Source organism: Marmota monax, unplaced genomic scaffold (assembly GCF_021218885.2).
Source record: "Marmota monax isolate L192 unplaced genomic scaffold, Marmota_monax_Labrador192_F-V1.1 WCK01_AAM20220418_F8-fsc00051, whole genome shotgun sequence".
In the NCBI taxonomy this organism is placed as follows: Eukaryota; Metazoa; Chordata; class Mammalia; order Rodentia; family Sciuridae; genus Marmota; species Marmota monax.
The window spans coordinates 6,926,307-6,952,424 of record NW_026695202.1 but is presented as its reverse complement, the minus strand read 5'-3'; the positions used below and the strand labels follow the sequence as shown (position 1 = coordinate 6,952,424).

Genomic DNA, 26,118 nt, shown 5'->3' with positions numbered 1-26,118 from the left:
CGTTGACTGATAAGCTTGATTAACAAGGAACCTAAGGGTGGCTAAGGGTGGGAAGGGTCACACAGTCATTCTACAGGCACAGAATGATTCTCCCTCTCTCTCTCTGTAGTAGGATTACATTTTCTCATCCATTCAGTAGTCCTTACTGAGGCTGCCTTCATATCAGGCACTACTACTCAGGGAGTGGAAACAGACAAAAGTGTGTTCTTAGGGGAAGCCCCCGGGACACCGGGTGCTGTCCTTGATGGTACCTACGGAGTTGTCTTTCTTGACATCACTTTGTTCTCCTTTCTCCTCATTACCAAGCTTCAAAGAAGAGCCCACAGCTAAAGTTTCCACCTTCTTAGCTTGGCCATCAGAGCCTGGCTTCTGTCCCTCTGGCTGCCGTTTGTGCTGTTGGTGACCTCACTATGGGAGCTGAGCCCTTTCCCTCCGTGCTCCTTTCTGAACTCTGTGGTGGACTCCTGTTCTTGACCATCTCCTTCCTCAGAGCCTCCCTCTGCACTTCCTGTGAGAGGTCTCCTGGGGACCTGCCTTCTCTGTGAGCACTTATCCCCAATCACCCGTGTCACCACCCTCCTTCCCTCCAGTGGCAGGTCACCTCCAGGCTCTGTGGCTTCTTCCTGTGACTGAACTCATCCCTCGGTTGTGAATACTCTTGCCCACCTGCCGGCCGTCACCTTCAGACTTACTGTCTCACATGCAGAATGGTCCTCTTCCTCCTCGTAATGACCTGCCTTAACCCCCCACCTCATGTCCTCTTCTGCCACCTCCAGGATTCTCCAGGACTGTCTCTAGGACTGTCTCTTTGTCCCCTTTCTGCACCCTTCCACCACCAGGTCCTCACTATGCTTTGTCTTTGGAATGTCCCCGAAGCTCATGTAGAGGCAGTGCAGCCGTGTTCAGAGGTGGAATGCTCGGCTCTTGAAGGCTCTGAATTCATCAGTGGATTAGTCCAGCGATAGCCAAGAGTACTCCTGGGAGATGGGACCTTTTCAGAAGAAGCAGATCTGCAGGGTGATGCCTTGGAAGGGTTTATCTTGTCCCTGGTCCATCCGTCCACCTCTCTCTCTCTCTCTCTCTCTCTCTCTCTCTTTCTCTCTTTCCCATTTGCCATGAACTGAGCACCTTTCATTCACTATGCCCTCCTACCATGATGTTTCTGCTTTGGAGTAGGCCAGCCACAATTTGTAGGGATGGCCCCTACAAAATTGTGGACAAAAAGAGATGTTTTCTTCTCTAAGTTGTGCTTGTTAGATATTTGATCATAGTGATGCAAAGTTAGCACAAAAATTGATACTAACTGTGGGGTTATTGCTGTGCCTGTACCCAACAATGTGGTTAAAAGCCTTTGGGACTGACTTGTGGGATGAGTTTGGAAGTGTCTGGAGATACGGGCTAAAGAAGCCTTAGAATGTTGTAAGCTGAGCTTAATGGACAGTTCTGGTGGGCACTCCAAAGACCCAAATGCTGATAGGAAGCAGACAGTAAAGATTGTGCTCAGGAGGTTTCAGATAGGAATGAGGACTTTTTTGGGAATTGGTCTAGAGGTCGCACTTGTTAAACTCTGGGCAAAAATTTTATCTACAGATTGCCTATGTCCTGAAACTTTGTGTGGGGCTGAATTTAAAGGTGAGTGATAAGTTAATCTGGCAGAGGAAATTTCAGGGTAGCACAATATTCACACAATGGTATAGATGGCATAGATTCCTGGCTGCTTTTAGAGAATTGGGGGCAAGAGGAAAACTGGAAACATTTGAAAAATCCACAGAAGCTTGTTTAAAATTGGGGCCAAGGAAGTTGTGGTTGCTGAAGAAAGAGATCACTGCCACTAAAGAGAGGCCAAGTACTTTGCACAGTAACGATAGAAAATATGCTTTGAAGGCATCTTAGGAACCAACAGGACCACAGCCATTGCAGGCTCCAGAGTATAAAAATGAAAACTTGTTTTAAAGCCTTTGCTTTAAGAGGAGAGCTTGCATGTATGGAGTAGCCATCCCCTTTGGGGCTCATATTTCACCACCATGTGCCTTAGATACTGGACATGAAGCTACAGAACTTAGTATTTGCCCAACTGGGTTTCAGTCTTGCTTTTATACCACTCAGTTTATGCCCCTTTTTCTCCCTTTTGGAATGGGAATGTTCACTCGGCCATTGGTTGTGGCATGTATGTAAGTTGCTTCTATTTTCCCCCCTAGGGCTCAGAACTTAGAGTTTGCCTGAGTCTCAGGGGAGACTTTGAACTTGGTTTTTTGAGCAATGCTGGAATTGTTAAGACTATGGGGACATTTGGAGATAGACTGAATGTGTTTTGCACTGTGATATGGGCAAGAGCTTTTAAGGGCCATGGGTGATATGTTAGGTTTGGATCCGGGATGACCCCCACAAGGTCATGTGTTGGGCGTACAGCAGTGTTCAGAGGTGAAATGATGTGTGCATTAGGGCTCTGACTTTATTAGTGGGTGAATCCATTTGGTCAGTGAATTAATTAATTTGATGCATTTGGTAGCTGAAGGCACTGCTGGGAGGTGGGATCTATTGGGAGAAAGAGGGTTCCTGGGGCTGTGTCCCCAGCCCTTTTCTCTTTCTCTCTCCTCCCTTGCTGCCGCGGGCTGAGCACCTTTCCCCCACAGCCCTCTGCTGTGGTGCTTCTTGCTCAGAGCCAGCTGACCATGAGCTGAACTCTCTGAAACTGTGAACCAACATAAGTCTCTTCCCTTCTTAGTTATTTTTGTCAGGTATTTTGGTCACAGTGATGCAAAGCTGAATATCACAGTCCTCCTTAGGACAGTGGCTTTTCAAGTATGTCCTCACACCAGCAGCCTTACCATGACCTGGGACCATGTGAGTGATTGCCATCCCTGACCCCCATCCAGACCTACAGAAGGTGCCGCTAGGGCAGGCTGGCGGTCTGTGTTTAGTGAGCCTTCCACCGGGTTGTGATGCACCTCATAAGGCAAGAACCACCAAGCTGGCTGCGGACCCCCTTTCTTCCCTGTCTCTGTCCTCATGCTCCCTGCTCCAATCCGCCGCACACTGTGAAGTCCTCCTCCTTTGTCTAAAGAACAGCCCTGTGCACACTCTCACCCTCATTCCATTCCTTTGGGGATGCCTGCCCAGGCCCCAGTGAGACGCGTGTGAACTCACATTGTTCAGGAGAGAACCAGGCCAGAACCCTTGAACCTCTTATTTCCATCTACTCACTCAGAAGTGTTCCCCCCCGCCCCGTAAACTACATCCCTTTGTAGAGATGTGGCTCATTTATGCAGTCATTGTGCCAAAAATTTAGACATGGTGGGTACCTTGGGGACAGGGAAAGATGTGGATAACAATATTCTTTTCAATGAACTCTTTTCAACGTCCTGAGAGGAGCCGTGGATTACAGTCGCGTTTCTTTGTTAGGCTGGGTCTTCTGGGTAATCCTGGGCAAATCACTTTCTTCCTAGGCATTTTTTTTTTAGTTGGAGGCAGCTGGGATTAGCTGATTTCTAAGGCTACTTCCAGTGTGGGCATTCTAGGTTCGTGTCTCTCATTCATCTGTTTTGAAAGATTAAATTGTGTGCGTGCATGCATATGTGATTGTGTATCTCATATAAAATATATACATATACATGTTATATATATAATTTTTTTTTCTTAAAACGAGGTAAGACGATAACTGTAGTAGGATAAACAGAACAGGTCCTAGTGCCATCACCTGTACATGTTACCTTATTTGGAAATAGGGACAGATCCTTTTTGATGTGATTTAGTCAGTGGTCTTTAGATCAGGAGAGAACCATGGGTTGTGATCTACGTGGACCCTAGAGCCCCCCCCCCCCCGCCCCCGCCCCCGCCCAATACATCCTTGTAATAGGGATGTCAAGGGAACAGGGACACAGAGAAGGTGAAAGGGACATGTGACTCTGAGGCAGAGATTGCACCTGAAGTTGGAAGAGGCCAGAGGCCGTTTCTGTCTCCTGGGGAAGGAGCGCAGCCCTAGTTTTGGGCTTTGGGCGCCAGAGCCATGAGAGAATGTGTTTTCAGCCACTGCGTCTGTGATCCGGAAGATACAGGGGATTTTATCACAATCAAAAAACACTGCTCAAAGAAGCAGAAGAGAGAGAGGAGGGGACGCTGTGGTTGATGTGTGTCCTGGGTGGCCGGATGCTCTGCCTGGGCATCAAGGTGCATGGTGGGACCGTCCCTCCCTAGCCCTGCTGGGACGGCTCCCTCCACCTCAGCCTCTGCTTTCCTCCGCCTGGGCCGCAGCCTCTGTCTCGAGTTCTGGCTCCTCCCATCATGCTGCTGGCCCACAGCCACACCTGCCGCTGGGCTCTCTGTCCTTGCAGCTGGGGAGGTCAGCAGCTTCAGTGTCGGTTGGAGTCGGGATTGATGGGTGGTGGGGAAACCACCCTGAGCTCTGTCTCCCTCTTTCTGTGACTGGTCCATACTTGGGGGTTTGATAGCCACATGTGTCCTGAAATGGACAAACTGGCACGTTTCAAAGTGGCATGCCACTTCCTTCACAGTGGCAGTCATTTGAGGTCCCTCCATAGTGACGCTACTCTCTGCAGAATAGACTTGGGGGCTGTTGGGAGTCTTCGTCTCTGTGTTGCTCATTTACTGATCAGTGGCTAAAACCACAGATGGCCTTTGAAGGGTGGTTCCTGGAGATGACTCAGTCCATTTTCCTCATCTGACATCCCTTATCTCTGGGACGTGCTACAGAAGAATGGGACATTAGACTTGGTCCTTGCTACCCACCCACCTCTCTCCCCTCTCTTCCAAAACTCTGTTAAAATGTGTCAGTGAACAATAGCTGTCAGTATATCCAGTTTTATAAACAACTAACATTTATTGAGGCCATACTGTGTGCCAGATACTGCTAATAACACTTTTCCTATATTGAGTCATTTAATTCTCATTACAACACGATGAAGCAGAGGCTGCTATTAGAAGTGTTTAGACTTTATAATTGGACAGACCTTTAAATTCCGTAGCCATCATTAGCTAGTTAAATTTAAACCTGATGTGTGAAATGGGGATAATGTGGCCTCACAGAGGCCCTCGGTGGATGTTTATGGGTGAGAGGAATAAATAAGTGAATGGATAAGTCAGGGATTCAGGGAAATAGATGTAATTAAGAAATGTTGGTCAGTAAAATGATCGCTGAACCCGAGGGCCTAACTTGTGGTTAACTTGGGCATGTCGCACCAAACTTTTAGTTCTATCATTTTCTCATCTGCAAATCAAGGATGGAACTGTCTACTTAAAGGGTTGCTCTCAGGGTCAGGTGAGATAATAGAAAGTGCTGCTGGGGTTTGGGTGTATTTTGACTGTGTCCATGAAGCACCATGTTTTGGGAGCTTGGTCTCTAGTGGTATGATGCGGAGAGGTGAGGGGCCTTTAAGAGGTGGAGTTTAGAGGGAGGAGTTTGTGTCACTAAATGCATGCCCTTGGAAGCTGTTAAGGCAGTTCTTGTGGGACCCCTGAGATCTTTGGCTTCTCATTCAGCAGTGTGATATTTCCTTGTACATTCTCCTGCCATCTGCCCTGAGGTCCCTGCCAGAGTCAAGTGGATGTTGGCACCTTGCCGTTCAATTTCTTGGACAGTGAACTAAATGAACCTGTTTTCTTTATACAGTTAATCTGCCTCAGGTATTTCATTATGGTAACGAAAAGCAGACTAATATAAGTACTTGACCCAGTGCTCCAAATGATGCCTGTAGGTTAGGGAACATTCACTATGTGCCAGCAATGATTTCTTAGCTGGTATTTATTTAACAGGGCACAGGAGGAATGGACTGTCAATAGGTGAGTGGGTGCTCACGGGTACCTCCTTAAAACAGGACAGCACAGTGGCATGAAGCACAGATGACTCAATTTGAACAAGAATATCTTGCCCCCAGAGGGCAGCAGAAAGCTCTGCCCACAAACAAGTCAAGCTGGAAAATTCCTTACTACGGAGAAAGCACAGTGGGCAGAAGGAGCCATTGACTGCAGTCAGCCGTGTATGGCCCCTGTCCACAGTCAGCTGTGTATGGGGATGAGTCAGTGCTGTCCTCAGGTGTGGAGGTCAAGGCCAGAGAACACATCCTGGCACTGGGCCTCTGACAGGGTGGCTGAGGCTCCCTCTGGGAGGGTGGTTGTGCCTCCTTTCCCTTCCTAGTTGTAGGTTCCATGAGAACATGGCCAACTGTGGTAATCATTTTTTTCCTTACTATATACAGCAAATGGTTAACTGGAGGAATATTTATTGATCTGTACCCTGTACCAGGCTCAATGTTAGTTCTAGGAGACATTAGGAAAACACGTGGTGTCTGTCCTTGGGTAGTTTACAATTCCTAGTAGACGTGGGCAAGGAAGCCAGCAATGACAGGTGTCCCTGGGTGCTGTGAGGGTGTTACGCACACGCGTGTGCATGTGTAGCCTTTAGACTGTCGAGGTGTGAGTTGTGCTCTCAGGATAAGCTTATGAATTTTTCTTGACGTCTTGACTCCTGAGTCGAGAACTTGTTCTCTCTCCGTATACCACCTTTGTTTGTCAGGATGGATTAGGTCATGCTGACATATGATCAACCCCAGTATCACTGTGGTTTAAATAATAAAGAAGTATTTCTTAGCTGTGCAACACACTCATCTGAAGATGGATGGTAGGCATGTGTGTGGTGGGGGGTATTCTGTTCCATGTCACTCAGGTTCTGGGACCCAGGAGGCTCCCACTCTGGAATGCCATGGGAGTCTCATTCTAGGTCCTTTAAACATTTTGCTCACTCCATTGCCCAAAGCAAGTGACAAGGGCCACTGTTTATATCCTGGAGTCTAGGAAGATCACTCTGACCTGTGACCGGAAAGATCTGGATCAGAGAGTTCTTGACAGCTTTAATGACTTCCAGGTCATTCTGACAAGCTCTGCCTGGGCCACATACCACCCCCCTCATTCTTCGCAGCCTGTGCATTCTGTGGAGTGCAGGATAAGCGTCTTGAATAATCGCGCACTCTGGGGTCTGTTCAGCCCGCTCTAACTGACGCGCCGTGCTTCCTGTCTAATGATGGTTGTGATGAGTAAATAATGAAAATTCGCAAAATACCCATTCTAGGACCTGGCAGAGGGCCTGCAGCATCATAGGCATTTAATTTTTCTCCCTTTATTTTCTCCTGTAGCATTTTGTCCCACCTCTTTAAAATGATAATGTATCAGGGATCAGCTTCCCTACATATTTAACCATGCTTTATCCTCATTCATCCTTAATTGTGATTAGCAGTTGTCAGTGGGCAGCGTTCATATGTCAAACATAGAACGCTTTCTGGCAGGGTTTTCTGTCATCTTTACAGTAACCCTATGAGGTAGGTACCATTAGTCTTCCCATGTTATGGGTATATCTAAGGCTCCAAGGGGTTGGATGTTCTAGCCAAGGTCAAGACACCAATAAATGTCAACAGGGCTTGATCCAGGGTGGATACTCAAGCTGTTCCAACCAGGACCGTCTTTTCTCCCAAACCTGATCCTTCTCCTGGCCATTGCCACACCTTGTTGCCCAAGCCGGGGATGTGTGGATCCAGCCAGGTCCCCCCCTCTCCTTCACTGTCTGTCCTGCACCCCGACACCAAGCACACACGTCCACTGTGGAATCCAGCCTGCTCCCCTCACACTGGCCCTCAGGTCCTTCTCCACGCTGCTGCTTGAGATTCACGCTGTCCAGCAGTCCCCGAGGCTCCTCTGCACCCCACTGGGGCCCTCCGCTCAGGGCTCCTGACCCCATGCATGGACAGGGCCGATTTCCTGGTCTGTTTCACAGCCCTAGACTGTACGTTCCCTGAGGGCAGGAGCCTGTCCTCATCGTCACTGTATCCACACCAGGTCTTTATCATCACCAGGAATTCAGTTGTAAAAAAGACAAGTAATGTCTGTCTTCCTGGGATCCTGCTCTGGTTAGGAATCTCTTACTGATGGGGTTGCCTCACAGGTACTGTGGCCAAGGCTGAGACCGGAGTTCAGAGAACCCTGGTTTTGTACACAAATGCCCTCATTCACTGAGTAAGCATATTATTGTTCGCTATCTTCCAGTCTCAATGACTTTATCATAAATAAATAAATAAATACTTGCGTGCATCCTGGCAGGGAGGGCTACTGTAGGCCTGGGTGAGCTGACGGATAAAGCCCAGATCAGTGCCTGGCACTAGGTGGACAGTTGTGATGGCTTCCTATCTGTGGCTTCAGCAGCCACAAGCCACAGGTTCAACCAACAGGGGATGAAAGCTCCTCTATAACAAAAAAGATGGCATCATCTGTACTAAGTATGTACAGTCTTGTCATTATCTCTAAACACCGCCGCTTAGTGACAATCTACACAGCGCGTTGGCCCTGTGCTAGGTAGGACAGGAAGCTTAGAGAGGATGGTGCAAGTGTGAAATTCTAGACCATTCTGAGACTTATATCCATGGGGGTCCAGGACCAAGTCCTCAAAGACATTAAGGGACAACTGTATTCCTTCTCCATCCCAAATTGAGCTCTGGGGATCCAGGGTCCATGCCCTACACGTCTCTTCCTTTCCCTACTGTGCCTTGGGACAAAAGCCAGATCTGATGAATGTTCCATTAGGAAGTGAAGACCCACGGGAAAGTGGACCAAAGGCATTTAAGAAGCTTTCTTTCCAAACACCTGCATGAAGACAGTCCAGGGGCGTGTGCAGAAGGGGCAGGGAGCAGGGGAGACAGGCAGGACTGCCGCGGAGGGTGCCGCGTGCCCCTCCAGTGTCCCATAGTTGGTGAAGCCTGTATTCCTCCTGGCAGGGAGGAGCAGGTGTTGATATATGTGCATATCAGAGCTCACTTTTCAATACACCTCTGGAAATTTTCAACACTCATGAGCATGATGGACAAGGAAAATAAATAAATAAGAGGCGAGGCATTGGACTGAAGTCTGCCCAAATGATCCGGCACTTTAAAAGGGTATGTGAGAGAGAAGGGAAGCGACAGACAGCAGTGCCCCAATGACCTGTGAGTTCCCTGTGAGTGACTTCTTTTGAGGGAACCAAAGCCCTCCTGTTCCTTTTACTAAAATGCTGAGTTTTAACTCAGTGTGAAGCCACTCCCCTGATCTCATGATTCATGTAATAAACATAGTCCACATTTTTCCTAGTGATCCTGGTGAATTATGCAGCCCCGATGCTGGTGTGGTGTCTGCCACACACACTGTGTGGCTCCACCTTTTCCGAGGCTTCAACCGTGGTGTGTGTGCCCTTGGGAGCTGCAGAGGTGTCTGGGCCACTGGCCTTTGCAGAGGCTCTGGTCTGAGATGGTCTGAGCTCTGACAGCTTTCTTGTTAGTTCCCCATTGGTCAGACTGTCATCTTCATCCGCCTTTCTGGCCACTTTCCACAGCCCCCTTTCAAATGCGCTGGTTGTTGATCTTTATAGTTCAGAAATTCATGCATGGTGTCCTCCACCTGTGACACCTGTGATTTCTCACTGTACACACTGACATCTAGCTAGCCGTGGGCAAGAGCGGGCGGCAGGGGAGGACCCACATCATGGCTGCTGCCTCCCGCTGGCTACAACAGTCACAGGGCTGTCCTCACTGCTTGGAGGCTGGGTGTCATTTTGCCCAGCACCCAGGGGTAGGGACCAGCTTGCCCTCTATAAGAACCTGGTGTCCAGGGGGAGAAAGTGAGTTTCCCAGCAACGAATACACTTCCCTAAGGCCACGGGATCACACGTGGGGTAGACAAGATCCACATTCAGGCCGTTCTTTCCCCCATGGGTCCTGTGCTGGTGTGGGTGGGGAGGTGTGCACTCAAGGAAGTGGATTTAACACAATTAGGTAATTACTACAGGTAATTAAGTAGTTAAAAGGGGTGTTTGAGTGCAAGATAACTGACGTGGACTCTTAGTGATGGGAAGGGTTAGGGTTAGGGTTAGGGTTGGTACTGGAAGGCTTGGCCACAGGGCCCTGGCATCGGGAAGACCAGGGACTTGGCAAGCCGGAGGTGTGGGTGAGTAGTGCTGGACGGAGGTCAGGTGGAAGTGGGGGGTGCCTGAGATCTGCTGGAGGATGGCGAGGGTGCCGTTTGAGGTAGAGTCTGCAGTTCACAGTTACTCAGGGCGTTCCTTCATGGACTTGGAAAGCCTCATCTCCGAGCCCTGCCTTCAGTGTGGAATATCATGCTGATGGACAGCTTCGTCCTCACCTGGCCTGGGAGGTGAAGTGACAGGTGACCAAGGCAGGGGCAGAATTTGGCTGTCGTGGTCAGTGCTCTCAGATTACAGAGAGAGCAGGAGCTCAGTGAACTTGGAGGTGCTTGACAGCTGGGGTCATGCCGCAGGGGAGATTTCTGGCCCCGTTCTCTTCAGTTGGGTGGGTTTTCCGGTTGTTTTTGAGCATAGGGATGAACCAGAATCAGGCTCCCAGTGAGTATTTATTGAGCACATACCATGTGCCCAAGTAATTAGGGCCCTGGTCCTGGGATGGTGGCGTGCAACAGGAGTGAGGTGTGCCTGCAGCCTGAGCCACAGCCTAGTTGCGGAGGCACTAAAGGGGCCTGTGCCACTCGGTGGGGGGGGGGGGGCATAGTGCACTGAGTTCCCACAGGGAGGGAGACCTGGAGTCTCCTCTTGCTGAGACCTGTGGTCCTTGGGCTGGTCCTTGAGCCCCTGATCCTTGGGTGTCTCATCTGTTCAAAACTCAACACAAGGCACAGGCGAGGGTGCTTTGTTCTCATTATTTAGTACATATTTGCTGTGTCCCATCTGTTGGGGTCCATGGGGCACGAAGGGTAGGACACAGAGCCACTGCCCTGAGGAAGTGGGCGGAAGGAGAATGGCACCTGCAGGGGAGAGGTGGGCTTCCCAGGCTGCCAGCAGGTATGAGGCAGCACCTCCTGTGTGCCAGGGGTGTGCTGGTGCGCAGCCTGCCCGCACGTCAGGTCCCATCGGGGGCACTGCCTGAGTGGACCCTGTCCTCTCCTCTCCTTTATCAACTCAGAAGGTGTTTGTCACACAGCCCCGTTCACCAGGCTCTGGGGAGGCAACAGTGAGTTGGCAGGATCCTTGTCCCCAGGGACTGTGCTTCTCCTGGGAGCAACAGAGTATAAAAAGTAAGCGAATACGATGATTCTGGTGGTGGAGAACTCCTGGGAGACCAGCTGCCTGGCAAGGTCGGAGTCCTGTGGAGGTACAGGAGCCACCAAGTGCCTGGTAATACAAGGTGGAGATGAGAGCCATCTCCTTTTCCATTAGCTGAGAAGCTCAGGCCCAGAACTTGTGTCCAGAGCACTTGATTTTGGAGTTGGGGTCTCTGCTGGGGGGCTTTTCTGCAAAGACCCGTCTTCCACTGAGCGGAGCAGCCTTCAGCGCCACGCTGCCCTGCTCCCCGCCTCCCTTGCTCTCTCCCTCCTTCAGCTTCTCCATCTGTCATAAGTGGATAATGATTTTGTCCTACCTCACTGCTGACCCCCTCGATAATATTGACCTAGCGAGGAAGTTGTGAGGCATAACTAATAAAAATGACAGTGAGGCATTTGCCAAGGGAAGGTGTGCTGCTGCATGCTAATACCCGGGGAGCCCATCTGGGATGCGAGGGCAGATTGATTAGGCAGCTGTTTAGCCAGCGTGATTCTTCTGCCCCCAGCCTGACAGGGCGGCCGGGCCCAGTTCCAGCAGGTCTGTCCTCTGGACTTCTGCTCTGTTCCCTTTCTGTGGTCCCTGCTTATGTGGATTTGGTGACCCTGTGACAATCCAAAAGCTCTTTTGCCTTGTGAATTGGGGTTGGCAGTCAGAGGATTGGTGGGGTGTGCACTAAAGTCCCTCTGGTCCAGAGAGACAGGTGAGTGACAGGTGCGGCCAGCAACAGAATCACCTGAGACCGACACCCCGCAGAAGCAGCTCCTTGGCTCCAGTGGAAGGAGAGGAGGTGGGTGCTCTGGGAGGGTCCATACCCAGTGACACCAGGCCCTCTTCCAGAGATGTCCAATGCAAGGTTCACGGGTTTGAACTCTAGAGCCCAGCTGCTCTTTCCACCTCTTAGACCTTGGACAAGGTAATTCTTACCTGTCTGTGGTTATAAATTGGGGTGGAAACACTGTCTACCAGTTAGGACTGTTCAGAGCATTAAATGAATTTATATTTGCCAAGGGCTTGGGACAGTATCATCTCTAAGTGGAGGCGTCAGTACCCACATCGGCCTTTAGAGGGAGTGCACTTTCCATGGGGCCCAGGTGGGATAAGAGGCTGCAGCCAAGTGCCGGGCTGTGAAGAAACTGGGGTGGCCGGCAAAGGAGAAACTCCGGGGAGCCCCTGACCCTGCAGTGCATTTATTTGACTAGATACATGCACATGCATGCACACAATACATAAGCACACATCTACATATGTGTGCACACATACTGTCACGTGTGTGCACATCACTCACACAGTGTGGGGGCTCTTGGGACAGAGTGTGTTGGGTGAGGTCAGGTTGCAGTGAGTAACTTGAGTGATAGAGGCCCTTGGAGGAGGTTGGCTGTCCATCACTCTAGCCTTTCCTGGAGAGCATTCTGGAGCAAGAGAGGATCCAGTATGAGACAGTGCTGTGTCTTGGAAATGATACTAATTTTGGAGGCCTGGCTTAGACTCTTGGCCCTGACATTGGCCTATCTGCCTGCTGCGAATGTTTGAGTCCCCCCAAATTCATATGTTAAAATCCTAACCCCCATGTGGTGGTATTGGGGAAGGGTCTTTGGGAGATGCTCAGGTCATGAGGGCAGAGCCATCAGGAATGGGATTAGTACCCTTATAAAACAGACCCCAGGGAGCTCTCACACCCTGCCATCACGTGAAGACCGTGGCCATCTGTGAACCAGGAAACAGGTCCTCATCAGACATCGAATCTGTTCTTGCTCCTCCCAGCCTTCAGGACTGTGAGCAAGGAATTTCTGTGGTTTATAATTCCCTCCGTTGATGGTATTTTGTTACAGCATCTCAGATGGACTGAGATAGTATAGAAGTGTCTGTTACGAGGCCGCTGCAGCTCCTGGGCTTGAAACCAGGCCTGGACACCCAGACACTCAGAAGGTCCTTTCGCTCCTCATTTCTTCCTCAACAGACCACAGGGGCGCTTGCTGAGCCAGGCCTTGAGCTCCCATTACTTAGACCCATCCTGCTTGTAGGAACATTGCATGCATCCAAACACCAGGCCAGCGTTTATGTGCTCATTTAATGAGAAAATTGATTGTAAAAGAGGAAAGTTTGGAGATAATTGGGCTCCTGAGGGTTGCCTGGTTTGGGCAGGTGATGAGCAGTCGATAATTTCATAAGAAGTGCTTATGAGGATCTGCAAATGGCCTGTCCACCGAGTCCCTGTCTTGCAGAGCACCCTCCCTTGGCATTCCTCCACCACTGACCTTCCCGGTGCTCTGCAAGGCCCAGCGTGGGCATCCGCCTGGGTGTGAACACGCACCCTCTTGTGCTGCCTGGTGCCCCATCTCCCAGGGAGACCAAGAGTCGGTCTCTTGCTCCAGCTCTGTTTTGAGCTTTTACTTTCTCATGATCCTCCAGTCCTTTATGACTGCAGGCCTGGGTGTGAATCCCTGGGCCGGTGACAGAGTCCCTACACTGTGCGCGCTGAGGTTCCCAAGGATAGGTCTTGGATAAATCCCTGACTTCCAGGGTGGAAGCCACTGTCAAGGCCAGTCCCTCCCCGACTTGTGGTAGAGCAGGCGAAGGCGTCACCGGGCATTTTCTCCTATGGCAGATTCTCCCGGCATGAGGAAAGGAACATAATTGGAAAATGGGCGATATCCACCGAGCAATTACTGAGCCTGTTAATGAGGTTTTACGTGGAGGCTTCCAGTGAATTAACGAGAACAATGATTTTGGCGGCCATGTGGAACAGCTGGATGGCGTGATAAGGGAGCAGCCTGCTAGAGCCCTTGGCTTAGACAAGGTGAGGAGGACCCATGGAAAATCTAGCCCCTGCTGACCCCTTCTTCTGCTCTCCCTGGTCTCCCTGCTGTCCTGGAGAAGTTGAATGTGCTCGACTCCGAGACTGACTCCCCCCACAGAGAGCAAGAGGAGCCAGTTTGGCTAAGACATGGACTTGTGTCTTCCTTGGACTGTGTCTCGGAATGTACCCAGTGTCAATCATTAAGTCTCTTCTTTGGATAGTCTCATTAGGGACATGGTGTCTTGGGTGGGGGTGGGTAGGGTATTTTGGAGAAAGCAGCCTATCATTTTGAATCCAAAAGTCTGTGTGTAAATTATGGCCCTGTCATTTCGTACCTGTGTGCTCCTTGGAAATGTTATTCATCTGCAGGTCTATAGTTTCTATCAGCAAACTGTTGAGGATCCAGTGGAGCAGTTACATGGAATTACATCATGCATTTGTTGGATGTATTTTTATGGGTCTCCAGAAAACAGAGACAATAGGATCTCCCTCCCTCTCTCTGTCTCTCTGTCTCTCTGTCTCTCTCTCTCTCTCTCTCACACACACACACACACACACACACACACACACACACACACAGAAGCTTTAAGGAATTGGCTCATGATTGCAGGGTCTGGCAGGTCTGCAAACTGTAGGACATTTGGCAGGGTGTAAACTCAGGCATGAGTGAAGGCAGGATTTCCTCTTCAGGAAACGTCTATCTTTGCTCTTAAGCCCTTCAACTGATTGCATGAGGCCTACTAGATTTAGGGTAATCTCCTTCACTTAAAGTCACTGATTATAGATGTGAAAATCTACAAAATGATTCCGCAGCAACACCTGCAATAGTGTCTCATTCCCTAACCAGGGTCTCTAATGACTCAGGTTGGCAGGTTGAACCAGCCACCACAGTCATCACCATTGCTGTTGCTGTGTCAGGAACCACATAATATATTTGGTCCTGTTGGGCACTGCTGGGAGCATGTCCTTTGCCGGCCTGACATGCACTCAGTGTCTTAGCTCTAGGAACAGATGGTTTTGGGGGAGTCCAGGGTGACAGCAGTGTCTTGAGTGATAGAGTCTTTTAGAAAAGCAGGTTGACAGACCATTGGACCAGTCTTCCTCAGAGAACGTTCTGGAAAGTGAAATGATGGATTGAGGTGTGCAAGGGATATTAATTGTGGCGGTCAGACCGACTTGACTTAGGATCTTGGCTCAGCTCGTCTGGCTCTTCTTACCCCCTTAACCTCAGTGATGCTCTTTCCTCACATTTTCCTTTACATCCAGAAGACAAATACTTATCTTTAGGCTTGTGGAAGAATGGGCCAATTGAAACCTGCAGTCATTATTTCCCTCCCTCTGTGTTACAAGTGAGTTGTTGTAATGTGACGTTGGTTCTGATCTAGGGACTCTCCTGTAAGGGGTTTCAAGTGGAGGCTCAGAGTCTTGCAGATTGCAGGAGAGTTCTGTGTCGGGACAGGGAAGAGGATGGAGTTCAAGGGCACCTGGGATTTCTGTGTTCACCATGAGCATGCATTTCACCTTGAGATCTCAGTGAGTAGGAAAGATGGAGTATCCTGAAGTGGTGCTTTGCTGTCACCATGAGTGCTGGAGTGGGACAGAGCGGTGTCCCACGTGGGTCACCGTGGGAATGTCAGGGTTCCACCTTTCCTTAAGACCAGTGGTCCGTAGGATCAATCTCCTTTGATGTGTCCCATTGTCTGTTGGATGGGGAACGGGTTCCAAATGCCAGGGACATGTGTCTTCCCCCAGGATGTTTGCATGAGAAGTGTCTGGTATCCCTGTTCTGTTTCTGGTCCTGGGGTGCTTCCCAGTAGAGATGAGCAGAAGAAGCCTCTGATTCTGGCAGATTCCTGGAAACCTCTTTGGCCTGGGCTTGTCAGCCTTACCTGGAGAAAGTCATTGCTTCTTAGAATGGCCCTTCCTCATGCAGTAGCTGTGGGTAATGACACCTCTAAGTCGGCGCTAGAGAAGAGTCAGCCTGGTGTGCCCACTTGGTACCACCTAACGGGGGAAAGCCAGAAAGCCAGCGCAGCCCGTTGCATTCAACAGGGATTATTTGTCTTTTTCGTCCATCATCTCCTTGAGGAGGCTGTGAGCTCCTTGAAGCACAGATGGTTTTCTTCTCATTGCTGTGCCTCACTGCCTAGCACAGGGCCTGGTACGCTGTCAGGCCGTGGTACGTGTTTGTTGGATGAATGAAGAAACTGTGAAGGAATGTCCTGATCCATGTCGCGCTCTGGCCTGGACAGCTGGTGAGGCCTGGCTGTGCTTACGATATGAAATACTCCACACAAGGGAGACTCGGGCATGGGCCAGCACCTCTGGGGATCACCCCAGGAGGTCTGATGGATGGACAAGCTGGCCCGGAGAGCCCCACGCCATCTGTGCCTCCAACCTAGCGGATCAGAGATGAATGTGTGATGGAGTGAGGTCTTACCAGTGACTATGCGCCCTGGCTGCAGGGCACATCCGGAGGCTCTGGTTTGAATCTGCTTTCCCTGGAGGCTTGAACAGGGAGAAGCAGCACCATGATGTGGAGATAGGCAGCGGCCAGGGCTTGTACGCGGGCCAGAGAGCACCTCCACTAGAATAAGACCAAGAGACTGTCACACAGCGAACATGGGGGAGATGCTGCGTCAGAACCGCAAGTAGGCAGAGGAGACCGGGCCCATTCTCAGTGTGTTCCAGGGCTTGGGTGGAACTTGGCCCAGCCTTAACCTCGAGACCCAGCCTCCTGGGGTTTTGCTCCTGGAGCATTAGCTGTGAAGAGCAGGAAGAGGAAGGAATTTTTCAGTGTCCAGGTGCACATGCTGTTAATGGTTCTCTATGTTGGCTCTTCCAGTTCAACCTATGAAATTAGTTTCCAAAAGTCTCTTAATGACGTTCTTATGTCCCCAAGGTCAAAATCTCAGTCCTCTTTAGAAATGGGCGGCAGGGTCTCCCTTCTCCTCGCCCCTCTCTTCCTGAAGTCATCCGGCGGAGCCCCAGTCCCAGTTAGTCCATTTCCTCCCCATGTCTCCCGCTGGGTTTCCCTTCTCCATCTGTCACAGTTCTGGGCTGGGCTCCCATCACCCCCGGCCTGGAGGATGGCACTGACTGTTGGCCTGGTCTCCTCCTTGGTGCCTCCTCATCCATCTTTCATGCTGCCAGAGTGGTTTTTCTCAAGCTCGGATCTGCTCCTGGCTTTGCTGTGCAAGCCTTCTGGATCACTTCTCATTGCCTCTGGAAAAAAACCCGAACCACCCACGTGACCTAATAGAGCTGGTCCTGGCTGAGCTCCAGCCTCCCTTCCCAGCCTCCAGCCCCACCTCTATATTCCCAAACACAATTTTTCCACCATCCCCCGAGTCCATCCAACATGTTCTTCCGTGTTGCCAAGGTGCGAGGATTCCTTTGTTCCCTGGGAAGGTTGTTACCTTTTTCCTCAAGAATGGTCTTGTGGGTGGAACTGACTCCTGTGGAACTATGAAGAAGAGGTGCGGAGCCCGGGCAGCCTTCTCGGGAGCGCGAGGCTTTAGGGTGGTGGGGATTCTCTTAGCTGGAGCCATGAGAACCCCACAAGGGAGCCTCATTGGTCCCTGCCTTTTCTCGCTTTGCTAAATTGTGTTTTAGTAATGTGTGTGATTGTCCTGATGCTCAGGCTACTGTGCTAATGACTGATAATTGCCTTAATGAGCTATTTGTAAGAAATACAGTAATACCAGTCAGAATGCAACCAGACCCCGGCGCAGCTGGTGGTCTCATAGCCCTCTCACTGATTTCCGGGGGAGCAGCCTGCAAGATGCCTGCAGTTAACAGAAGGCAGAGCTCACAGTCGCCCACTTCCCGCCAAGGCCAAGTCTACCCATCCCAGCTTGCGCGGTCGGCCTGCGGAGATCACCACTGGGGCTAGGGCTGCTGCAGTAACAAGTCGCAGGGACAGTCGTAAACGCTCTTTCCCCCATCACAGGTCACCTGCGGCCCTTCTCCACCTGGGCTTCACTCAGGGACCTGGGATTGTGAGGCAGCCTCTCTCCAGGGCCATTGCTGGTCACTCTGAGAGAGAAAGGGACACACAGGGGTTCTCCAAGCTCTCCTGCAGCTGCTCAGGCTCTTATTTCATTGGTCAGAATAGGTCACATGGCCACCACTGGGCAGAGGAGTCCTGTGTGACGCTCAGAGCTGGAGAACAGATGTGCGTGAGCAGCTGGACGTGGGTGGCCCCGAATCATTGGGTTCTAGGGAGTTAATAGGAAGATGCTGTTGCCTCCATTGGAGGCTCAGGATGTGCTAAGGCGAGGCCCTGGGAGTCCCCCAGCCCCCAGTTCAACCCTGACACTGCTCGCTGGTCAACTCCGAGCTCTTCATCTGCTCCATGCAAACAGCAGTACCCGTCCCCAGGACTGTGGAGCATTCCATGAGACGGTGGGTGGAAAGGGTCGTGATTTGTCACAGCGGCTGTTGCTCTGCTGTCCTCCTCCCTCTGTGCCGGGCCTCGTTTAGAGTGAGCCGTGTCCTGTCTGGTGTGTGCAGCCTGTCTCCTGGGTACCTGTGCCCTGTGGCGTAGCCACGCCCACACACCTGCCCAGTGCATGAGATGTGGCCAGGGGGGCTATTGATGGGCCAACCACCAGGCTTCACTTAGTCCTCAACATTTTTATTTCCTGTTACTTTTTAATTGGCAGATGACGTTGTGAGTTTTTGTCACGTACAGCAGGATGTTTTGAGGTATCTATTAAACATGGAACACTTACATCCAGCTAATTAGCAAACACGGTGCTTCTCATACTTGTTTTCCTGGTGAGAGGGCATCACCTTCACTTTGTTTACACTTTTCAAGAATATCACGTATCATTAACTGTTGTCACCTTGCTGTACCACAGATCGTTTGAAGTTTATTCGTCCTGTTTAACTGTATTGTGTAAGCCTTTGACTCGCTCCCCACGCTCTGCCCCACCTAGTCATGGAGCCTCTACTGTTCTACTCTGTCTTTGTGATACTAACTTTTTAGATTCCACATATGAGGGAAATCACATAATATCTGCTTTCTGGGCCAGGCTGATTCACTTCCTATGCCTTCTGGGTTCTTCCATGTTGTCACAAAAGGCAGGATTTCGTTTTTTATGGCTGAGCAGTATTCCATTGTGCTTACATACCACATTTTCTTAATTCATTCATCTGCTGGTGGGCCCTTAGGTTGATTCTGTATCTTGGCTTTGGGCATAGTGCTACAGTAAGTATGTGAATGCAGATGTCTTTTCAACATACTTATTTCATTTCCTTTGGATGCATATCCAGTAGTGGGATTATTTATTATTATTATTATTATTTTATATTTAAGACTGGAGCAATGTAAAATATTTTTTCTTTAAAAACAAGTTTATGGCTTTGAATGATCTCCATTTTACTTTAATTTTTGAAAATTTAGCATATGAATGGAGATGTACTGTGAGTATAAAATATATCTGATCTTGTGTATTTAGAATGAAAAACAGAATGTAAAATATCCCATTAGTTATTTTTATACTAATGTCATGATGAAATGATAATAATTTGATATATTGGGCACTATAAGGCAATTGTACTTATTTAAAATGTGGGTACAAGAAAATGTAAAATCACACCTGGCTAGCACTGTGTTTCTATGGGGCAGTGAGGGTTTAGAAATAGAGCAGGCTCGTGTTTCCCTGGGGTCTCAGCCTGGCTGCCAGGGGTCCAGCTGCCCTCTGATGTATGTTTATGGGTGTGGGTTGGGGCTGGGCCAAGCTCCTGGGGACCAGTGCTGACCACGGTCTCTGAGCTCACTGCTTGGTGGGGTGTGCAGGTTGACTGTGCCATCACACGAGTCTGCCGCTTCCGCTGTGGGCTACTTGCAGAGGGACCCCATCTTTTTAATACCCGGGGTGGGTGGGCAGGGTTGGGGAAGGATGCGCTGAGATCCAGAGGAGGAACGGACTGGGGGATGCTGTCTGGGATTCAGAGAGGACACCTGTGGGCAGAAGGAAGAGCCTGTGGAGTTTCTGAAGCTTTGGGGGAAACCACTGGGGAACCCCTCCATCTAGTCCTTTCAAAAGTCACAGTTTGTTTTTACCTGACCATGGTGGATGGTCTCTGGAAAAATAGGTGAAACACCGGATCTTTCTTCTAAGAAATGGAACCACAGGGTGCACTTCTGTCCCCCCATGGACCACCATCAACTTCCTCATGCTCGTCACCCCGAGGTGTGCAAAGTGGCTCAGGGTTTGTAAAGTGAAAATGCCGAGTGATTGCATGGTCCTGGAGAAGACTTGTCACCTGGATGCTTCCACTCACTGTGCCAGGCTCCTCAGCAGTGGGGGTGCCCACACCTCCCAGCACCTTGGCGAAGATTCATCCCTCTTTTTCCAGATAAGGAGGTGGAGGAACTTCGTAAGGCCTGAACTCAAGAAGAAAACAGCCAGAGACCCTAACTGGCACTGCATTAAAGAAGACATACAGGTGACAAATAAGTGCATTTGTCAAGATGCTCTGCATTGTGTGTCATCAGGAAAATGCAAATCAAAACATCCAGACACCACTGTACACCTGAGGGTAAGGCTGAGACCTGGAGCAATAATGCCAAACACTGGCTCCTGTCCTTGTGGGACAGCAGAACTGCACAGCCACTCTGAAGGCATCTTATCAGATGATCCAGAATCATGCAGTTCTGTGTTGACCCAGAGGAGCTGAAAATCTACATCCACACTAAAAGGTGCACATGGATGTTTGTAGCAGCTTTTTCCCGTAGTGGCCCAAATTTGAAGTGATGAAGATGCCTGTCAGTAGGTGAGTGCATACAGATGGTACCTGGAAAAAATGGACTGTTATTCAATGCTAAAGAGAAATGAGTAATCAGGCCATGAAATGGCACAGAAGGAACTTAAATGCACATTAGCAAGTGACAGAGCCAATCAGTCAGAAGATGGTACTTGTAATATTCTAACTGTGGTATTCTAGGAAAGGCAACACTTTGGACACAGTGGTTGCCAGAATCAGGGGAGGAAGGGGTTAAGCAGAATATAGAGGGTTCTTAGGTCAGTGAAACTACTCTCTCTGATGCTACAGTGATGGACACATGTCACTGTACAATTGTCACAATCAATAGAATGTACATCAAAAATGTACCCTGACGTAAGTGGATTTTGTGTGACAATTATGTGTTAATATAGGTTCCCCAGTTATAATAAATGTACTACTCTGGTGGGGTACGTTGCTAACAGGTGAGACTATGCATGTGTGGGGACAAGGAGTATATGGAAAATTTATGCACCTTCCCAACATTACTGTGAAGCTAAAATTGGTAAAAAGTAAAGTTTACTAAGAAAGAAAGACCTGATTACAAAAGCAAATGCTTGTTGAATACTTAATGAAAGTTGAGCCCAGACAAGTTAAGAAACGTACTCAGAGTCACACAGCTTGAAAGGTGCAGAGCTGGGATTTGGACTCAGCATTCTGTCTCCAGGGCTATTAATGACTGGCTGCAGTTTTACCTCCTACAGCACCTGCTTATCAAGGTGAAGGAGTTGAAGTCAGCTCTGAGTCTCATTGTGCCCTGTGAGCAGCATAGCCCTCATCATTAAGAACCTTCTAAGGCATGGACATGGCTCCGGGTGCTGGGCTTTAAAGATAAATAAGCCCTCATCTCGTTTCTGAAGGGCTTATGGCAGGGGAGAAGTTACATTACAGGTAATTTTGATATAATGATACAGTCATGTTCCTGGAAAGTGTTCAAGGAGCTATTTGTCCTCTTCCCGTAGGTGATTATGTGAAGAAGTGTTTCTGCCGAAGGTCCTATAAGCACTGCATCTAGAAAATGTGCCAGGTTCGCTTGGAGGGCTCAGGCTGACCTGGACGTCAGTTCTCAGACTGAACATGCCTTTGTCTGTCTCCACCCCCTCACCGAGCTGCAGACACTCTGCTGATGTTTTCTGTGTCTGATCCCGTCTCCACCCCAGTGAAACTTGCATAAGTCGCCTTTTGTTTCCCTTCTGTTTCCTTCCTCTGTAAAATGTATTGCCCTTTTACTCATTCGTCTATCCATGCACCCACCCACCCACGCAGTCATCCATCCATCCCTATAATTATCCAAGTATCCATGCATCCATCCATCCAACTATCCATCATCACACACCCACCCATCTATTCAGTCATCCATCTATCCATCCATCCATCTATTCATCTATCCTTCACCCATCTATCCATCCATCCATTCACCCCCCCCCAACCCACCTACCTAGTCATCCATCCATCCAACACATGTTTATTTTTATTTACTTTTTTTTTTCAGGAGCTATTTCTAGGCACTAGAATTTTGATGGTGAACGAAACAAATATTTTTTCATCAGCTGAGATTGTAGCAAGGGGCAGTAAAAGCGGTTAGACTCAGAAGGCCAGATACTATTTGATCCAATTTATAAGATATCCAGTGTGGGTAAACCTATAGAGTGAAGCACAGGTTGGTGAATCCCAGGGGCTGGGAGGAGGGGGGATGGGCTGAACCGCCGTGACGTCCCACGGGAATGCTGTGCAGGGCGCAGCATTGTTCAGAAGAGTTTATTCCTTGTGAATCTCACCCTAATACACTTCTTAAGTGTTCAGACCCCTTGTGTAGGACACAGTGCACACCCGTCTGGTGACGCTGCCAAGAGCAGAGGGAGGGACATCCTGGATGGGGAACCCAACAGAGGAGGGAGACACTTTGGCTTGCTTTTCAGAAAGATCCCTTTGGCTACCAATTTGAGAGGGAATTAGGGACAAGGGCAGAAGCAGGGACACCCATTAGGAAACAAGGTCAACAGCTCAGCCGGGAGATGCCGGTGGCTTTGGACCCATTGATTGCAGTGGCAGAAGTGGGGGAGTCACAGAATCCCAGTGTGTTTTTGAGGTAAATCCAGGAGGATTTGCTGACACGTTGGATGTGGAGATTGATGGGAGGAGAAGGGTCGGAGGGGGTCTGGTTTCTCCTCGGAGCCACTAGACGCGTGTGTGTCTGCATGGGTGTTCCATTTGCTCTAATGGGGAGGATTGAGAGAGGAACCCACTTGAGACAGGACATCAGGGGTTTGGTTTCAGTCTTATTGAATTAGTGGTGCTCTTTGGACATATCCAAGGGAACATATTGGGTTGGGAGGTTGGAGGTGAGCCAAGAGTTTTGGAGCAAGACTCGGGGGGAAGATATAGATTGAGGGTTGCCAGCATTTAAATGGCATTTAAGACCATGAGCCTGGATGAGATCAGCTCAGCATTTTGTGCAGGTGGGGAGACGGACCTCAACTGCGCTCTGGACTCCGGAGACGGGGGTCCTGGGCTGCACTGGGAACAGTGGGGGCTAGTTTATTCACTTTGAAAACCAGATTTTAAAGAACTTCAGCATAGAGTTGCAGTTTTACTCCCAGGAGAAAATAAAAATAGGCTACTCAAAAGCATAGGTAGGGACCGTGCTTCGTGGGGAGGGGTGCCAGGGGTGTGCGTGGTGTTTGAGCAGTGGTGAGCTGGGCTGTGGCTTCCTGCAGCCCTCTCTTCCAGGGCTTAGATAAGTGTTCCCCAAAGGTCTGTGTGTGAAGGACTTGTTGCCCAGCCTGTGTCCAGGCTGGAAGGTGGTAGAGTCTTTGAAAGGTGGGGCCTTGTGGGAGGAAGTTAGGTCATTGAGGGTCATGGTCCTTGAAAGGGACTGTGAGGTTCTTTTCATCTTCCTCTCTCCACTTCCTGCCATCGTGAAATGAGGTGCATGCTCTACAATGAAGTTCCCACCATGTGGTACCTTGCCACAAGCCCCACAGCGTAGGGCTAATCAGGCGTTGATTAAAATCTCCAAAACTGTGAGCCAACATGACCCTTACCCCCATTTAGGTTGATTATATCAGGTATTTTGTTATAGGAACAGAAAGCTGACTAACACACAAGCAAGGGACTACAAATTATCTGATATTCAGAAAGTGCCAAATTCATGTCTATGGAATGAATGGATGAATAGAAGCACCCTGTGGGCCTGAAGATCAAGGTAGGAAGAGGCAGTCGTATTACTCTGTTACTGATTCGTAGTTTGAATTCAAGAGGCTATTGTCTAGACCCTGTTAGTTCAGATACAGTCCACTCCCTGGGCTTGGAGATTTACCATATTTGTATGGATGGAGGGTTCTTCAGTCAGCTCCTAAAGAGAAATCTAGAACAAAGTCAGGTTTATTGGAATTTGACAGTGACGTCCCACTAGGCTGTTCTGGACTGATTCCATTTCGGTGTCTCCCCTGTGCAAGAGAGTTAGCAGAGTAAGGCCCATGTGCAAGGTCAGCTGGCTGTCGTCTGGGAGCCTGGACTTTAGGAGGGCTCCCACCATTCCCAGAGCTCATGAGACTGGCTCTAAACTTCGGGCAAATTGTAGGGTTAATGCCGAACACCTGCTTTCCGTATGGAAGTCTATAGCTTTGGTCTACATTGGGTTAGGACTGCCTACTGACCGGTCCCCCTCAAAACCTGGGCACTGAACTGCTCATGTGACATTTGTCACAGTTCATTGCTAGAGGAAGTAAGCCTGTGTGTGTGACTCGTGGGGAGAGGCCTCCTGAAGCTGAGCTGGTTTCCCGTCGACTTCACCCCATGCACCTGTTCCCTTTGCTGATTTTGCTTCCTGTCCAGTCACTGGGGTAAGTCATAGCCGTCAGCACGTCTATAGGCGAAGTCTGAGTCCCTAGTGAATCATCAAACCTGGAGCTGAGCACAGGGACTTCTGACACCCCCTTCCTTTTTTGGCTGTGTGCTTTGTTAAACCATCAGTCAGGTCCCCTGTAGACCTGTGAATCCCATTAACATTTACTGGATCGTGAGTATACACAGCACACCTGTAAAACGACCAGAGCACCGAGAGTCTGCCTTAGGAACTGAGTGACACTGCCAGCTGCTCCCAGGGATGACATTCTCAAAGCGGGCACCCTGGAAGCTACAGAGATGACCGAGACCCAGACCAGTATAGTCTTGGTTCTAGAGAGAAAATGGAAATTGTAAGGAAACAAAATCCCTAGAACTTTGGGTGAAATGGAGCACCTCACGGTATCCATGATATAATAGTAGCTGTTTGAAGGGGAGGGTTAGACATCTGTGTCAGAAGTTGAGAGTGACTTTGAGGCATCGGTAGGCCTTGCTCTTCCCTGTCATTTTTGCTTTTCTTTAGATTTTATCCATCTGTGCATCCATCTACCCATCTTCCCATTTACCCCGTCATCCATGTGTCTACCCAGGCCTGCCTAACCCTACTCGGCATTGCCAGGAAGCTTCCTATATTAATGAGCTTTGATTGTGTGCTAGGAGATGTTCCAGGCTCTGGAGTACTGGGATTAATTGAGGGGGATCCCTTCCCTTCTGGGATTATGGCCTACAGAGAAGCAAAGATATTTAGTTGCAGGTGGAAAGCGATATGCATGCCCTCTGGGTCAAGCAGGTGTGCGAGCTCAACTCATTACCATATGTCCAAGGAAAATTACCCACATATGGGGACCAGGGCAGGGGATGTCCTCACAGCCTGTCTTAATTTCCACTTAAGTAGAGGAGAGGGAAGAAAGCCTCCTCCTGTGGGAGTTTCCCAAAGGTTAGCTTAAAATATTCTTCTCATTTAGCTTTGTGATGATTCAGCGCTACCTTTAGTGGACAGTTGGGGACATAACCACTCCCAAAGGCAAGTGACAATTACCCTCATTCACCTGCCTGTGTTAATCAAAGGAAGACAGCCACCCTGAGAGCTCCCGGACCTTCCACCAGGCCTGAGGACTGAGGACGGCACTGAAGCCCCTCCGGGCCTCCCTCCCTCCCAAGCCCTCGCAGCAGGGCCGGTGGCTGTGGAGTTGCCAGTTGACAGAGTCAGGTCATCACTCTTAGTTTTGATTTTACGTGGGGCCATGATTTTTATGGTTTCTGATTTACTTTTTTTTTTCATAAATTGGGCATGACTCCTGTGAGCCGAGGATTCTTCAGTCACCCCCCCACCCCCAACCAAATCATTCCTTCCCACATTATGCTCCCAAGCCCTCAGCATTTCCAAGGTTAATTGAATGCCAGGCACTTTCCTCTTAGGAATTTCATAAGGTAGTCTGAGCAAAATAAGATAAAATAATAACAGCACCAAACACTATGTATTAGGCACTGTTTAAGTGCTTTACTTGGTGTGACTCTCTTAATTCTTATAACAACAGGTGCTGTAATTATTTTCCCATTTTATATCTGACACTGA

At 49.4% G+C, this 26,118-nt stretch overlaps 1 protein-coding gene across 9 annotated transcripts in view; it reads left to right on the top strand.

Annotated features, from left to right (window-relative positions):
* The window catches only part of Large1 (LARGE xylosyl- and glucuronyltransferase 1), a 496,807-nt gene that overhangs the window by 76,615 nt on the left and 394,074 nt on the right, over positions 1-26,118 (top strand). The window contains exon 1 of one of the 9 annotated variants that reach the window (XM_058574200.1): positions 13,710-13,901. The exons of the other annotated variants lie outside the window; for them this stretch is intronic. The gene's annotated coding sequence lies outside the window, so the exon portion shown is untranslated. Of the gene's footprint in view, positions 1-13,709; positions 13,902-26,118 lie in introns of those variants that run through there. 9 annotated transcript variants of the gene reach the window in all.